Raw genomic sequence first — 18,988 nt, 5'->3', positions numbered from 1 at the left:
CTGTATGATTGATTTACTTTCCTTATTCTGTGTGATTAGTCTTCTTTCCATGTTTGTTCTTTCAGTTCCTACTACTATATAAACCCTTCCCCAATTTCCCCTTTGGTGAGACTCTAATCGCTAAAAACTACTCCTGTCTTTCTTATTCTTTCTTGTCTTACACTATTCCGAGGCTCAAATTTTGACCGGCTGAAAGCCAAGGCTACCGGAACTCGATTCTCGAACCTTTCTCAATGTGAGCACTGTCCGGGGTTCATTTGAAACCCTTGGGAACTCTAACACACTGAGATTCCTGGGTTCTATTGTTCGTTTGCTATTAACACTGAAGTGTTGCTGAAATCTCTCTTCTTGTTTACTTGTTCTTCCTGTAACTGGTAATGTATCTATGACTCTTGCAATTTCATTTTCTTTCTATTTGAGTTCCTGTTCTGCATATCTATGTCTCTGAGATTTTTATGAACCAACATGCTATTGTATGCTCTGAAGCTCTTCTTGAGGCTCTATACCTTCTAATCATCGAATTTGCCTATTTGTTGCCTTGATTCTGTTTTCCTAATCATGTTTGCTCTAATATGTGTATTCGAATGCTTATTATTGTTGCTTATTCTGAGTTTAGCTTCTTGCCTTATTCTGTACTCTTGTGAAGAGTCGAATCATGCCTAGAACTTGTTCTAATTCTTGTTGAGTCATTCATGAGCAACTTAATGCTTTCCTAGAGTTAATTCTTGACCATGTTATTAGCTAAACATACTTCCTCCTACTTAATGTATTCTCCCTGATTTGTTCACTCATGTGCTCGTTAATATTGCCTAACACTTCTAGGATGGGGTTTAAAATCTAGCCTTTTCTCCGATATATGGTTCAGACCTAGTGCCTGCATATCCTGTTAATCTGGAATCGATATATTTTCACTTATTATGAGTTCTGGTATTGTTTTGAACCTTTATACTATGATTGATACTCAATATGTTAAGTCTCATGTTCAATTAAGTGACATGATTGCCAATAGTTCTTAATTAAACCTACTAGCATGTTGCTATGTTGTTGGTGACCACATTCTCATTAGGCTCTCATGTTAAAAAGCTTCATGTGAAAATTGCCTCTCACTTGTTCTTGTCCATGACTTTGCTATATTCTCATGTTAATTGTCTGAAGTCATAGAGGTTCATTTTGGACTATGTTTTTCTTTGAAATTCTATCTGACGTAGTTTGCTAGCTTATGATGTTCAAACCTGTCATTGGGAACTTGTTTTTGTTTATACCATATGTGCCTATAGGGAATTTTGTGTAACCTTTATTTGTGTGTCTTTGTTTGGAAATCCCTGCTCTCTCTGTTAGTTATAGTATTAAGGGATGAAACTCCTAAGTCTTAAAGTTTGTTTGGCTGGCCTAGTACCAAGCTTGTCACTTGTATTGTAATGGCTATTTAGTATTCCATGGGTAAGCAAGGCAGCGTTCTTAATGTTTGGGCCTAGTTGTTGTGCCAGTTTGGTACACATAACTGAAGCATATTAATATCCGCCTGGAGTGTGGGCCTGTTCATCACCTAAGGTTCCAGGCTCAGTTGAAGACCTAGAAGCAGCCTTGGGTATCCTGTATTTTTTACTGTATTTGGGCCTGTATCCGCCCTATTAAGTCTGTAACTGTTTTATTATCCTATTTAGGACTATAATAATCTGTATTAATGAATAATGGGGATATTAATGAGAAGGATCTGGGGTATTCTAATATTTGTATGAAAGGGTAGAAAACATGCCTATAGGGTCTGTGTGTTATATTTGCTATTTCGTTCAGCATGCCTTGTTTGTTATTTCGTTTGGTATGTTGCACTAATAGAATTCATGCCTATAGGAATCATGCACACCTCACTTGTACACTGTTCAAACACATTAGTCTAAGTATTTACCATACTCATTTCTCTGTTACTACTACACATTTAGACAACATGCCTATAAGATGTATAATGTATGCTTTGTTGACCTAGATACCATGCCTATAGGACTTCAAATAATTAACTGGTCAATTGCTTCTATTACTCTTAGTGAACTGCCCATCTAGATATCATGACTATAAGATTCTAATCTATTAATCAACTATTTCTGTTGTTTTCATTACACTGCCCCGCCTAGATGACATGTCTATAGGAATAAAGTGTTATAAAATCAAGCCAATTGTCAATTGTTAGAAAACCTACCAGTAAGATGTTATTGATGACTTCACTGCCTATTTACATAAACAATTAGAAATCATGCATATATGACTTGTAACGCTCTAATCTGCCCATACGATAGTCCAGAAACTGCAGCACTACCTGCATAATACTGGGATCCAGAATCACATAGAAATCATGCCTATAGAACTTAACAATTCCCACACGTCTTAATATCATCTACTGCCTAACCAGAAATCAGTATGCGTGCTTTCCTGTTTATGTGTGGAGGTTACTTGAGCCTTTTATTGCAATTATATGCAGTCCTATTTGGTTTTGATTGTCGCCTAGTTTTATCATTTTGAGCACCTGAGTTGAGTCTAGAACTACCAAGTTATAGGTCCAAAGCCTCCTAGATCATATGCATAGGACAGGTAGTGCACGCATAGGGCACGACTTAGAATTGAATTAGAATGATTTTAAGCAAACAACTTCAACATAGTAATCAGGTAGCAGGAGATGATAGTATGTGCTCGCTGAATGATATGAGCAACTCCTACCTAAAGAGAGTTGCGAAGTATTATTTATATTACACAGGGTGATCCTTTAGGCTACTTTAGTACCCCCCCCTTCCTTTTTATGCTTGTTGTTCACACTTAGTCATAGACCAATGCAATTGTAGTCTTTATGATCTTTAAAACTTGTATCAATTATTCATATAGTTTAATGATATTTTTCCTTACACTGGTTTACGTTATAATAGGACTTTCAACTTTTATATTTTTCTTTACTTATATGCTCGTCTAGTTTAATCATATAATCCACATAGTGTAAAATTCGGCCGGGAACCACAGTTTAATCATATAATCTAAGAGTGCCTAACACCTTCTCTTTGAGGTAATTTGAGCCCTTACCCGATCTTTGTTGGAATTGACTAGTCAAACAGAGTTATTTACAAATACGTGCCCTAACGTACCTTAAACATAGTTAGGTGGCGGCTCTATCTCTTTTAACACCCTCATTTAAAAGAGTTGTCCCATGTCGAAGCCCGCTTTTGCGAGAAAATGGGGCGCGTCATGCCTCCCAACAAGTGCTTGATTTAACGTCAGGGCATGATACGAGTCACTTTTTGCCTCCACTTTGAGCTTATGAATTGAACCCCAAGTTTTTCTTCAAGTTTTCGGTTATGCTCCAAGGGTGGTGGAACGAATCTAACTGGCCCAAAGAAACAATGTAGTATTCTGCACTTCTTGGCCTTTAGATGAGGTGTGTAATGCTGACTTTCTAGCAAAAGGAATTCCAGAATGTAGGCGCCTTGTTCCTCATTCCATGACTCCTCAATTAGCTCGGATGACGCTATTTCCATATCATCGTCAAAACACAATGTGAAAAAATGCTTGGAGTGAGCACAAATGCGCTCAAACTGAAAATTTGCAGGCTTATTCATATCCTTATCATGACACAAACTAGAGTCAACTACAGTTACATCTATAAGGTCCTTGGTTGACTCAAATGCCACTTCTTTCAATATCGATATCATCATATTCTAGTTGGTTAGTTTGCTGGTATTCAACCCTTAACTCCTTCATTAAAATATCAATTTTGCCGTTAATTCACGCTCTTCTTAGTTTCTATCCACAATGTCAGTTTGTTGTACTTTACAAGGCTCAACTAGTTGACTCACTTGAGCCTCCAAGTCACGAATAGTTGCCTCTTGCCTTTGTACTTGCAGTGATTTCACATCATATTGTTTCAAAAGTCACCTTACCATATTTTTTTTTATCTTTTTCAGGTCACCATCCCAGGGTTCTTTATTCCTATTAACTTCACAAGAAAAAGTAGAACCATCATAGTAAGGAGTTGGATGAGAATAAGAAATATAAGTACAATCATGAAAGTGACCATCTTGACCATCAAAAATATCACATACATTCCACACATAAGATTGAGTTGGTGAACATAACTCGCTCTCGAAAATATTTTGGCAATTTTGCTACAGGTGATTTATCCACAATAAGCACAAGGAAAATCAACAATAGAATTACCAACATCGAAACTCCCACAATTCCAAGATGCCATGTTTCTCAAATCAACAAGAAAAACTAAAATAAAAAAATCAAATACAAAAAAAAAAGTTCAAACTTGAAACCTAACAATATGTACAGCTACACTGTTAGCTCACGTGCAGCGGCGCCAAATTTTTATCATGCCAAACTCTAGTCCTAAAAAGGATAAGTGGTCGCTGCAAATATAATCTGGTCTAAGAGTCCGGAGTCGAATCCCACAGAGAACTACGGTTTAGCTACAACTATTCACTATTACCAAGAAGACAAGTTCGAACAATTCCTAAGTTATAAATATAAAGATTCTTATGTCTAACTACTTAACAAATTACAGTAGTAGATTAACAACTAGGGATACTAAGGGTTGGAAAAAAGATTAAGGAGATCTAGAGTTATGATTTCCCTAATTGTCGGAATCCTTCCTACTACGTCTTCTATAATTTTGCCTAATTATTCTCTACCGATCGTGAGTATTTCGAGTGTCGTAATTCTCTCTTGAGCAACTACCACAATTTACTAGACATTTTCTCTCGAACTATGCTAGCTGACATTAATTCACCACTCACTACGATCGCACCAAGATTTCGTTAATTCTAATCCCGCCTTTAAACCCTCTATATTTATTTCTCACATACGTTAGGAGTGATGTTGTTCAAAAACTACCTAAATGTGTGCCCTCTCTCAAGCAATACACACTAAATAAGCATAGTTAATTGATGGCCATCCAATCAACAACAATAAACACTTAGTTGAATAAGTAGAGAAATCTAACGGCTCAATTATATAAGAACATAATAAGAATTCATCCTACAAAAGGTTCCATCAAAAACCTAGATAACAAATTAGCTATTCATAATAGTATGCAAAACTACAATACTAGAATTCATAACCAATAATGAAAAATAGGAAGAAGAAAGTAAAAAACTCGTAGAAGAATTTTCCACCTTGCTCCTAGCGTGTTCTTGCCTCCCTAAGGTCTTCTCTCTGTCCAAAGTAGCGTCTCTTCCTCAAAAGCACGTTTTAGGATGTATTTATAGCGACTAGGGTTTGTATAGGGCGAATTTGGCTTCTCTTAATTCGAATTGGAGAAGCTAATTTTTTTCTGCTCCGGTCCCAGGCTGGCGAAGCGAACCTCGCTTCGCTATCCCAGATTTCTCTCTTCAGCTTATTTTTCACCAATTTTTCTCTCATTTGATCCTTTTCCGCATAAGTTTGTTCTTACACATAAGAAACACGTAATGAGCATATTTTCACTTCAAAAGTGATGTGAATTCCCGCAAACTCACACAAAAAATAATACACAAACACACTCAAAATATGCACTTTTCATCATTTATCACCTGTCCATAACATTTTGGTCGGTACGTCACGAAATTCATATCTTGCTGCCCCGATTTCTCTACACACAATTGATCTGGCTTGCAAGACTGTACAAGAAGTACCTTAAAGTCTTGTCGACAGTTGCTATTCTAATTCTTTTCCTATCATGCAACTTCAAGGTCTTCACAGTAATAATGTCCATAAAAGAAATGCCAACTTTTACGTTTGATAGTAATTAAGGAATTGCTAAATGGTAGAGATGCCAGGAGAATACTTACAACCAATGTTTCAAAAGATGTATCCAGCACGAGGCGTGACATTTTACCTTATATGCGGCAGGGCATAAGCCTCGAGGTGCTGAACATAGGGGGCAGTAATCATATTTAATAGTTATTCTAAAATGTCAAATATTTGAAAACAAATTTAATTTATTAAAAGGACTAATATTTGGGACCAAGATGTACAATTCAAATGGCAGTGATTGAATTCTACTTAAGTAACATCAGGTCAATTGCGGTCCAGAAAATCTTCTTTACTTGCTAATAATGTTGAAAGTATAAAGAGATTAGAGGGATGGGGGTATTTGGTTTTGGAATACTTCACATTGGAAAGGTCCAACTCTGAATCGAGTAAATTGACCTTTACGAAGAGCTAGGGGCATTTCCCATTGGCACAGCGGCTATTTCAAATAATTGGAGGAAATCTCGGCAGCGGCTGATACGATTCTGCCACATGGGGGTGTTATATTAGAGCAGTGGTTGGCCCATCCATATTATAGAGTCGATAATGTCTTAGCATTTAGTAAAGCTTTTAGAAAAATACACAGCACCACTAAGTTATAGACCCCCAAAAAAAAAAAAAATTGATTCGCCGTCACGAAATTATGAGCTGTTTGATGAAAAAAAATAAAGAGAAAAGGGTCAAAAAAACCCTTTTAATTATAGGTAATAAAATAATTTTATCCTTATTTTGAATTTAGTCTCAAATAATACCCTTTTCATCAGTGGTTTAGCTTAAATTTACCCCTCCACTATGGGAAATAGAATAAATTTGTCATCCAATGAATTTGGTCCCAAATATGCTCTTATTTTAAGTGAAATCGCTTAGATTTGGCCCCTCAAAACTAATGGACCTCCTTTATCTTATTTTTACCCATTTCAAATACATATTTTATTATTGGGATGGTGTTCCACCTTGCAAGATGTTGCTCTTAAAATGCACACCTGTTCAACAAATAATAAAGTGACTTAGAGTCGGATGTCATCGAACCTACAAGGGACTTGTAGTTAACTGCTAACTAGGCTAACTAGAATTTCTTATTTGTTCGTGTTCACAAAAGTTGAAGTTGTGTTATTAACTTACTATGCGGGAATTAAACAAATACTTTATCCGTTTAAAAAAGAATGAATCTTTTTGACTGGGCATAGAATTTAAAAAAGAACGTAAGAATTTTTAAGCTTGTGGTCGAAAATAATTCATAGATATCTGTGTGACTATAAATCATCGCATTAAAATAGAATGAAAAGTTTAAAGTTATATTATTTTCAAATTTTAAAAAGGAATCATTCTTTTTTAAGCGGACTAAAAAGAGAATAAGTTCATATTTTTTGAGGGAGTAATAAAAAATCGTTGCCTATATGAGTTCGAGATGGGATGAAGATTTCATGTTTATGGTTAGTTTATCACCCCTACTGAGTTCTAATTACACCCACTAATCCGAATTGTCTATGGTTGCTAATTAATGGATTTGAATTGCTCATAGCATTCTCCCGAATACTATTCGCCTATTCAAGATAAATCAATGTCTATATTCCTGTGGAATCGAATCTATCTAGAACGAATAGAAATCACGGCCTATAATTAAGCGAGATAATTAAGTATATTCCTGTCTTAGCTACAAACCTATAGCCTAAGCTAAAGATCAACCTTTCTTTCTTTAATTCTTTTCTAACCGAAGAATATTACTTTAAAACAACTACCACAGTCAGTTTGATTTTTAGTGATAGTTTAATTTACATTATGATTAAAAAATATTATATATGAACCCGCACGAAATATTTTTACTATTCATTTTTTAAAAATGTTGAAGTTGAACTCCTTGCTAAAATCTTAGATCCTTCACTTCACTGACTATCAAGTATCATCATAGAATTAACGTATATCAACGTTCGTTTGGAGGAACATACATTAGCTGCACATTTAGATTAAACTTGAGCGCAAAATGTTTTCCCCTTGATGTCTCATCATTTGCCTCAAATAAAATCCTAAAGTTTCTTCAGCAACCTTAAGTTTGTACTCAGCTTGAGGAATGAATCTATACTATATTAAAACATGAAGGCCCGCGAAATGTCGTTTGCCTTTTTTACCCTTTATAAATATATTTAATATTGGACAAAGTTATAATTTAATTATTTTCGCAATATTTAGGGATATAAAATCAACTAAAATTTTTATTATTAAATCTTAATTATTTTAATTATATTGGAAGTCCTAATATTTTGGACTTTAAAATCGATTAAAATTTTATTTGTATGTAATCCTTTCCTTCTTTCAATTACGTTCTTTATTTGAATCACTTTTTTCGTATTAATAATTCTTATTTGTATGCTAGACAATACAAGACTCCTCTCGATGATAACTAGATATGTTGGATACGAATTAAGTATGAAACTACATAAAACATAGTTGATTAATAAGGTAGCTATCTATTATTTGGATATGAATAAGGTAACAATCAGTTATTTTGGACGCTATAAGTAAGATACTCTATAGGTAAATAAAATTAAATAATATATATTTAAACAATTTTAGAGAGAGATATTACTCAAACAAATATAAAATTAATTCTGAAAAGAATTAGTCCAGCAAATATAAAAATAATTGTGAAAACTTTATTAACATTGGTGTATTACTATATGTTATAGTCTTGATATCATAAGCTTTATTTTAGACGTATTAAATCATGTTTTGTGACTTTTTATAGAGGATAATTAGTTTAGATATATAGAATTTAATATGGCCTAATTGTCACTTTTTATAGGTATCATGTACCACTTGTCATATTTTGCGAGTAAATAATTAAATAATTTCACTTGAAAAGACTTTAATATATGTCGATGTGCATTGTAACGACTCGGCCGATCATTTTAGGTATTGTAGCCCTGTTCCCTCATTTATTGCCTATTCTATTTTTGGTTGTTGTTATGTAACTTGTCGGGGTAGTTGGTTTGGCTTCCGGAATATTTTCGGAATGAGGTGGGACACTTAATCCCAAGGTTGGAAGCTTAAGTTGAAAGAGCTGACCGGATGTTGACTTATGTATAAATGGCTCCGTAATAGAGTTTTGATGGTCCCGATAGCTCCGTATGGTGGTTTTAGACTTAGGAGTGTGTCCGAATTATTGATTTGGAGGTGCGTAGATGATTTTGGCTTGAATTGGCGAAAGTTGGAAAAATAGAAAATTGGAGAGTTGAGAAGTTTGACCGAGAATTGACTTTGTGGTTACCGGGCTCGAATTTTGGTTCCGAAAGTTGAAATAGGTCCATTTTATCATTTATGACTTGTGTGCGAAATTTAAGGTCAATCGGAGTTGATTTGATAGGTCTCGGCATCGATGGTAGAAGTTGGAAGTTCATTAGTTTCAATAGGCTTGAATTGGGGTGCGATTTGTATTTTTGATATTGTTTGATATGATTTGAGGCCTCGACTAAGTTCGCATCGTGTTTTAATACTTGTTGGAATGTTTGGTTGAGGTCCCGGGAGCCTCGGGTGAGTTTCGAGTTGATTGCGGATTAAATTTGGCCTTGTAGAGCTATAGATTGTCTGCTGTCTGGTGTTCTTATACGCGTTCGCGAGAGAGGTCTCGCATTCGCGAAGAGCATCTGAGTGGCAGGTGAACTTTATTCTTCGTGTTCGCGAAGAAAGCCACGTTCTCAAAAGTATAGCGTGTTTGTGCATCGTGATCGCGAACAGGGAGCCGCATTCGCAAAGAAGAGAGGCAGGCTGGGGGACCTCACATATTAAGTCTACGCGTTCGCGATGAAGGCTTAGTGTTCGTGGAACTTGGGATCGTTTGGTCATCGCGTTCGCATAGTGGATTTTTGGGCAGTTGAGTTTTGTGCTTCGCGAACGCAAGGCACTTTCCACGTTCGCGAAGGAGGACATCTGGGCAGAATATAAGATTTCAAAAACGAGGGTTAGAGTAAAATTTCATAATTGGACTTTGGGAGCTCAGATTGAGGCGATTCTTGGAGGGATTTTCAAGTAATTGATTGGGGTAAGTGATTCTAACTCGATTTTGGTTAATATATATGAATATATCATTATTTTTATATTTAATTAGTGTTTTGGGTTGGAAAATTAGAAAAAATTGTAGAAACTTCATTGGCTTTAATTTGAGGTTTGAAGGTCTAGTTGTAATCAGAATTGAGTTATTTTGGTATGGTTAGACTCGTGGATGAATGGGTGCTCGGATTTTGTTAATTTTGTCGGATTCTGAGATGTGTGCCCGGGTTGACTTTTTGAGTTGACTTTTTGACTTTTGTTAAAGAACTTAACTTTGTCATATGGAATTGATTCATATAGCTTGTGTTGATTGTATCAAGTTATTTGTGGCTAGATTCGAGGCGTTCGGAGGCCGATTCGCTAGGCAAGGGCTTATTGCAGTAGAGACTTGCACGGTTTGAGGTAAGTAACACTTCTAAATTTGGTTCTTAGGGTATGAATCGCTTAATTACATGTTATGTGGTTGGTGTTGAGGTGGCGCACATGCTAGGTGACGGGCGTGTGGGCGTGTACCGTAGAAATTGTGACTCGATCGATTTCGTGAAACTGTGTAGTCATATAATCTTGTTATTATCCATGTATTCTCCATGTGTTAGAGAAATTGAGCTATGATTCATGTTAGAAATTATGCTTAGGCTATATGCTGGTCCTGTCGGGACCTACTGAGGTCGTGTTGCTATTGAATTACTTGTTTATTTGCAATTATGTACTCCGTCATATCTATCATTAGCATATCATATCTCAGTCTCTGTTGTTATTTATTGATACATCATATCATCATTGTTTGGGCTGATTATCATGATATTTGTGAGCCTAAGAGACTAAAGAGATTGATGACTGAGTGAGGCTGAGGGTTTGATTATGAGTGATGTTTATGGGAGAGGGTTGCACGTCGCAGTAGGCTTATTGATTCATGCTATGATTGGCTTATTTTAGAGCTTGGGCAGGATCTGCCCCTACGGAGTCTGAATTACCAGCAGTGAGCGCAGGTACCTACTAAGTGCGAGTGCCAAGCGATTGGGAGGATTGAATGACTGTGAGGACCGAGTGACTGTGAGTACTAAGTAACTGGGAGGACTGAGTGAATTGATGCTCCGTGAGTATGCATATGATTTTATCACTGTGTTGCATTACAGTCGGCATGCATAATTGACATGTTGATATAGTGATGTATCATTCCTCATTTCAGTCACACTTGGCATACTTTATCCGTATTGAACTTAAACTGTTAAATTTGAAAGCATGTCTATATTTATGTACTGTTAAATTCCGTATTTGGAATGTACCTGTTGAGCTCGTCATTGCTTTCATCACAAGGTTAGTCTTATTACTTATTGAGTACATTGAGTCAGTTGTACTCATACTACACTTTATACTTTGTGTGCAGATCCAGGTACTTTCGGGTACGAGGGCTGCTAGCTTTGGATGGAGTTTAACGAGGTAGCTGCCTTGGCGTCCGCAGACCTAGACTCTCCTTCTTCTTCTTTTTTCCAGTTATTTGTACTGTTCTATTTTTCTAGACAGTATTTTACGAGTCAGACTATGTTGTCATTTTGATGCTCATATACTCAGTGACACCCGAATTTTGGGAGATTTTGTATTAAGTCGCGATATTTTCTTATCAGCTATTATGAGATTTACTATTTAAGCTTATTTCAGTATGTTTTAACTTAATGATGCATGTTTATTTGGGAGTGTCCACTTGCCTAGTATTATGATATGGGCCATCAAGACATATGAGATTGGGGTCGTGATAAGTTGGTATCAGAGTCTAGGTTACACAGGTCTTACGAGTCATGAGCAGGTTTAGTAGAGTCTTGCGGATCGGTACGTCTGTACTTATCTTTGAGAGGCTGCCGGACCATTAGGAAAACTTCAATTTCTTGTATTCCTGTCGTGCGAATTTGTTAATTCCGAAAATTAAACTTCTGTTATTCTATTCTCTCATAGATGGTGAGAACACGTGCTACCGAATCGGGCGGACGGCCACCAGTACCACCAGCTAGGGCCACGAGAGGCGAGGGTTGTGGTAGGGGTTGAGGTGCAGCTCGTACAGCAGTTAAAGCAGCACCTACATACCCACCAGTTGCTCTAGCCAGGAGCAGATACCAGATGAGGTTGAGCCGGTGGGACCAACTCAAGCACCAGTTGTGCCCAATTTGATTCCAGGCCTTCAGAAGGCTCTGGCCCAGATATTGACTGTTTGCACTAGCCTTGCTAGGCGGTTTCAGTTCTGGCCGCGCCATCCACTTCTCAAGACGGGGTAGGTGCTCAGACTCCCGCCACACGTATTCTAGAGCAGGTGGTGCAGGGACTTAAGACATTGGGGGTACTACCAGCCCAGCTGGTTGCCGTTGCTCAAGCCCAGGTGGGTCCCATTATGAGTGATGAGGAGTAGAAGAGACTAGAGAGGTTTGGGAGGCTCAAGCCTCCATCATCCAGTGGGGCTGAGTCAGAGGATGCTCACGACTTCCTAGATAGGTGCCAGCAGATTCTTCGCTCGGCAGGTATTCTGGAGACTAGTGGGGTCTCATTGACTACTTTTCAGCTGACGAGGGCATCCTTCAGATGGTTGGAGGCCTATGAGCGGAGCAGGCCAGCCGGTGCTGAACCACTTTCATGGCATGAGTTCTCTATTCTCTTTTGGAGAAGTTTGTGCCACTGACACACATGGAGGAGTTGTGTAGGCAGTTTGAGAAGCTACGCCAGGAGGGTATGTCCATGACCCGGTACGAGATGATATTTTTAGAGTTGGCTCATCACGCGATCTGGTTGGTTCCCACAGAGAGGGATAGGATTAGGAGGTTCATTGACGGCTTCAACTATGGACTGTGCTTTGTTATGACTCGGGAGATTGCATCAGGCGCTAGTTTCGACGAGGCTATTGATATTGCTAGGCGGCTAGAGCTAGTCTATAGTTAGAAGTGTGAGGAAAGGGAGGCCAAGAGGCCTCGTGGTTCGGGGGTGTTTTTTCTAGAGGGAAGTCCTACCACAACAGGGGTCATCCTTATAGGCCAGCTCAGATAGCTCGTCCGGTGGTTCATACAGTGCCCGGCTAGGTCAGTCATCTCTTAGTGCCCTCCTAGCTCAAAGTTCATCCCGTGCTCCATCTGTTCAGGGTTCATCTGTGCTAGGCCCTTCTGGCAGTTATTCAGGTTCTCGGGGCCCGATTCAGTCCCCACCACTATCGGGGAGTATCTTTGAGTGTGGGGAGTTTGGACATGTGTGGAGATAGTGTCCCCATCGCTTTGGAGGTCCAGTTCAGTAGAGGGGTCAGGCTGTGACTTCCGCACCAGTTACTTCACCACCCGCCCAGCCAGCTCGGGGTATGGGTCGGGAAGCTAGAGGTTGCCCTAGAGGGGGAGGTCGATCAGGCGGCAGTCAAGCTCGATTCTATGCTATCCCTATCCCTGCCAGGCCAGAGGCCGTTGCTTCAGATGCAGTGATCACAAGTATTGTTTCAGTGTGCTACAGGGATCCTTCCATATTATTTGACCCTGATTCTGCTTATTCCTATGTATCATTCTATTTTACTTGTTATTTGGATATGCCTCATGAGTCCTCAGTTTCACCCGTTCATGTATCTACGCCGGTGGGCGATACTATTATTGTGCACCGTATGTATCAGTCGTATGTGGTGACCATTGGAGGGTTAGAGACTAGAGTTAATCTCTTATTGCTTAGTATGGTTGATTTCGACGTGATTTTGGGTATAGATTGGTTGTACCCATGTCATGTTATTCTGGATTGTCACGCTAAGACCGTGACATTGGCGATGCCGGGTTGCTGAGGATCGAGTGGAGAGGTTCTCTGGATTATGTTTCTAACATGGTGATTTCATATTTGAAGGCTCAACGGATGGTTGGGAAGGGGTGTTTGTCATATTTGGCCTTTGTGAGAGATGTTGGTCCTGATACTCCTACTATTGATTCTGTTCCGGTAGTGCGAGACTTTCCGAATGTGTTTCCTGCAGACCTATCGGGCATGCCAACCGATAGGGATATTGATTTTGGTATTGACTTGGAGCCGGGCACTCACCCCATTTCTATTCCTCTGTATCATATGGCACCAGCAGAGTTGAAATAATTGAAAGAGCAACTTCAGGAGCTTCTTGATAAGGGGTTCATTAGGCCCAGTGTGTCGTCTTGGGGTGCACTAGTTCTTCTTGTAAAGAAGAAGGATGGTACTATGTGGATGTGCATCGATTATAGGCAGTTGAACAAAGTTACAATTAAGAAAAAGTATCATTTGCCACGCATTGATGATTTATTTGACTAGCTTTAGGGAGCTAGAGTGTTCTCTATGATTGATTTGAGGTCTGGGTATTACCAGTTGGAGATTCGGGACTCAGATATTCTGAAGACAGCATTCAAGACCCGTTATGGTCACTATGAGTTCCTTGTGATGTCCTTTGGTTTGACCAACGCCCCAGCATCATTCATACATCTTATGAACAGTGTATTCCAGCCATATCTTGATTTGTTTGTCGTAGTATTTATTGATGATATCCTGGTGTACTCACATATTCAGGAGGATTATGCACAACATTTGAGGATTGTACTGTAGAGGTTGAGAGAGGAGAAACTTTATGCCAATTTCTCCAAGTGCGAGTTTTGGCTTAGTTCGGTGGCGTTCTTGGGGAATGTAATGTCCAATGAGGGGATTAAGGTGGATCCAAAGAAGGTAGAGGCAGTTCAAAGTTGGCCCATACCGTCTTCAGCTACTAAGATTCAGAGTTTTCTCAGCTTGGCTAGATATTGTCACTTTGTAGAGGGTTTCTCGTCCATTGCAGCACCCTTAACCAGGTTGACCCATAAGGGTGAGCCATTCAGGTGGTCGGATGAGTGTGAGGAGAGCTTTCAAAAGCTCAAGACTGCCTTGACCACAGCTCCAGTTCTAGTTTTGCCTTCAACATCAGGTTCTTATACAATGTATTATGATGCTTCTCGAATTGGTATTGGGTGTGTCTTGATGCAGGAGGGTAGAGTGATTTCTTATGCTTCACGCCAGTTGAAGCCTCATAAGAATAACTACCTTGTTCATGATTGGAGTTGGCAGCCATTGTTCATGTATTAAAGATTTGGAGGCATTATATCTAGGATGTGTCTTGTGAGGTATTTACGGATCATCAGAGTCTCCAGCACTTGTTCAAACAAAAGGATCTAAATTTGAGGCAAAGGAGATGGTTTGAGCTGCTAAAGGACTATGATATCACCATTCTGTATCACCCCGGAAAGGCCAATGTGGTGACTGATGTCTCGAGTAGGAAGGCGGTGAGTATGGGTAGCCTTGCATTTATTCCTGTTTGTGAGAGACCGCTTGCATCAAATGTTTAGGCTTTGGCCAATCAGTTCGTGAGGTTAGATGTTTCGGAGCCCAATTGGGTTCTAGCTTGTGTGGTTTCTCGGTCTTTCTTATATGATCTCATCAGAGAGCGCCAGTATGATGACCCTCATTTACTTGTCCTTAATGACACGGTTCAGCACAGTGATGCCAGTGAGGTTAGCATTGGGGATGATGGGGGTTACGGATGCAGGGTCGGAGTTGTGTGCCCAATATGGATGGGCTACGTGAGTTGATTCTTGAGGAGGCCCATAGCTCGCAGTATTCCATTCATCCGGGTGCCGCAAAGATGTATCAGGACTTGAGGCAGCACTATTGGTGGAGGAGGATGAAGAAAGATATAGTGGGGTTTGTAGCTCGGTGCCTAAATTGTCAGCGGGTGAAGTACGAGCATCAGAGACCGGGCGGTTTGCTTCAGAGGCTTGTGGAGTGGAAATGAGAGCGTATCACCATGGATTTTCTAGTTGGGCTCCCACGGACTTCGAGGAAGTTCGATGTTATTTGGGTAATTGTTGATCGGTTGACCAAGTTCGTACATTTCATTCCAGTTGGGACTACCTAATCTTCAGAGCAGTTGGCTGAGATCTACATCCGCGAGATTGTTCGCTTTCATGGTGTGCCGATGTCCATCATTTCAGATCGGGGCACGCAGTTCACGTCACAGTTCTGGAGAGAAGTGCAACGAGAGTTAGGCATACGAGTTGAGTTGAGTACAACATTCTACCCTCAGACAGACGAACAGTCCGAGCGCACTATTAAGATATTGGAGGATATGCTACGCGCTTGTGTTATGGATTTTGGTGGCTCTTGGGATCAGTTTCTGCCTCTTGTAGAGTTTGCCTACAACAACAGCTACCAATCCAGCATTCAGATGGCTCCGTATAAGGCTTTGTATGGGAGACAGTGTCGGTCTTTGATGGGTTGATTTGAGCCAGGTGAGGCTAGGCTATTGGATACTGTCTTGGTTTAGGATGCTTTGGATAAGGTTAAGTTGCTTTAGGATCGGCTTCACAATGCTGTCTAGAAAGAAGAGCTACGTCGATCGGAAGGTTCGTGATGTTGCTTACATGGTGCGAGAGAAGGTACTGCTTAAAGTTTCACCAATGAAGGGTGTTATGAGGTTCGGGAAGAAGGTAAATTTGAGCTCTCGGTATATTAAGCCTTTTGAGATACATGAGGGGATTGGAGAGGTGGCTTACAAGCTTGCATTGCCGCCTAGTATGTCAAGTGTTCATGTAGTGTTTCATGTTTTCATGCTCCGGAAGTATTTCAGCGATCCATCCCATATTTTGGACTTCAGCACGGTTCAGTTGGATGCTGATTTGACTTATGATGTGGAGCTAGTGGCCATTTTGGATCGGCAAATTCGGAAGATGAGGTCAAAGAATATAGCTTCAGTGAAGGTACAATAGAGAGGTCATCCAGTCAAGGAGGCTACTTGGAAAACCGAGCGGGAGATGCAGAGCAGCTATCCACGCCTATTTGAGACTCCAGGTATGATTCTAGACCCGTTCGAGGATGAAAGTTTGTTTAAGAGGGGGAAGATGTAACGACCTGGTCGGTCGTTTTTAGTGTTATAGACTCGTTCCCCTATTTATTACATATTCTGTGTTTGGTTGTTGTATGTAACTTGCCGGGGTGGTTGATTTGGCTGCAGAGATGTTTCGGAATAAGTTGGTATACTTAGTACTAAGGTTGAAAATCTAAGTTGAAAGAGTTATCGTGATATTGACTTATATATAAATAGCACCGTAATAGAGTTTTGATGGTTTCGATAGCTCCGTATGGTAAGTTTGGACTTAGGAGTGTATCCGGATTATTAATTTGGAGGTCCGTAGATGATTTTGGCTTGAATTGACAAAAATTGGAAAAATAGAAGTTTGGAGAGTTGAGAGGTTTGACCGAGAGTTGACTTTGTGATTACCGAGATTGGATTTTGATTCCGTAAGTTGAAATAGGTCTGTTGTGTCATTTATGACTTTGTGCAAAATTTGAGGTTAATCGGAGTTGATTTGATATGTTTCGGTATTAATTGTAGAAGTTAGAAGTTCATTAGTTTCAATAGGCTTGAATTGGGATACGATTCGTGATTTTGATGTTGTTAGATGTGATTTGAGACCTCGACTAAGTTCACATCGTGTTTTAGGGTTGGTATATTTGGTTGAGGTCCTGGGGGCCTCGGGTGAGTTTCAGGTTGATTGCGGAATGAATTTGGTCTTGTAGAGCTGCAGATTTTCTGGTGTCTGGTGTTCTTATAAGCGTTCGCAAGAGTGGTCTCGTTTTCGTGAAGAGTATCTGGGTAGCAGGTGAAATTTGTTCTTCATGTTCGTGAAGAAGTCCATGCGTTCGTGAAGGTATAGTGTGTTTGTATATCGCGATCGCGAACAGGGAGTCGCGTTCGCGAAGAAGAGAGACAGGCTGAGGGACTTCACGTTCGCGGAGCTTGGGATCGTTTGGTCATCGCGTTCGCGAGGGGTCTCTCGTGTTCGTGTAAGAGAATTTTTGGGCAATTGAGTTTTGTACTTCTAGAACGAGAGGCACTTTCCGCGTTCGCGAAGAAGGACATCTGGGCAGAATATAAGATTTCAAAAATGAGGGTTAGAGTAAAATTTCATAATTGGACTTTGGGAGCTCGGATCGAGGCGATTCTTGGATGGATTTTCAAAGAATTGATTGGGTTAAGTGATTCTAACTCGGATTTGGTTAATATACATGAATCTATCATTGGTTTTATCATTTAATTAGTATTTTAATATGGTTTAATTATCACTTTTTATAAGTATCATGTACCACTTGCCATATTTTGCGAGTAAATAGTTAAATAATTTCACTTGAAAAGACTTCAATATATGTCGATGTGCATGTCTTAAAGAATATTTTCAAAATTAAGCCACTAAACTTTATTAAAATCTGAAAATGTAAGGAGCCTAGCAGGTGAAAAAAGGAAAATATTATTCATTAAACATGCCTTGAAATATAAACTTTTGTTCTTTCATGGTCAAAACTTCAAATAATATGATGGATAATTAAAAAAATATTAAATATCATTTTGTTAGACCGACTCAACTTATAATAAGAGTAATCACTAACATTGATAAAATAGAAAATACCCAAGCACCCTTAAGTAAATATAAAATTAAACAAATAAAATTTTATAGCTAACAGTAGGGGAGATTCAATGAAACTAATGGTCTAAGATCAAACTATAATAAAAGGCCTTAAGATTATTTCATAAATTCATGTAATAATGTGATAAATTAAAGTGATTTACTTTCCCATTTATGGATCAATCGGAAGAGACAAGAAAAATATAAGAAAAAGTAGATTGGCATTGAAAAGTTAAATTATTAGAAGCATAAAAATGAAATAAATATAGTAGATGAGAAAATAAAACTTGAAAAGGGAGATAAAAGTACTAATTAATAAAAGAGAAGAAAATTTATCATAATTTATTTACTCATTCAACTAACCTTAACGAAATTCAAAAAAGTATATAATTTAGAATATATTACTAAGGATAATCATACACACTATATGGTAATATTCAGAGTAGTATTTTTTACACCAAAAACATCGTCTATGAAAAGATATTAAGCCAGATACAAAAATATAATATAACATGATTATCTTCATAAGAATATATATAATTACAAAAATTTTATAATTAACCTACCTAAATTCTTAATCATTGCAAGTTCAGAAGATAACCATTAACTCAGCATTCAACTATTTCATTTATACAATATTTATTGTTACAACAACACCAATAATATATCCAGTATTATCTCACACCGTGGGGTCTGGGGAGAGTAGTGTGTACGCAGACCTT

Source organism: Nicotiana tabacum, chromosome 4, assembly GCF_000715075.1.
Source record: "Nicotiana tabacum cultivar K326 chromosome 4, ASM71507v2, whole genome shotgun sequence".
Classification (NCBI taxonomy): Eukaryota; Viridiplantae; Streptophyta; class Magnoliopsida; order Solanales; family Solanaceae; genus Nicotiana; species Nicotiana tabacum.
Note: the sequence above shows the minus strand (reverse complement) of the source record.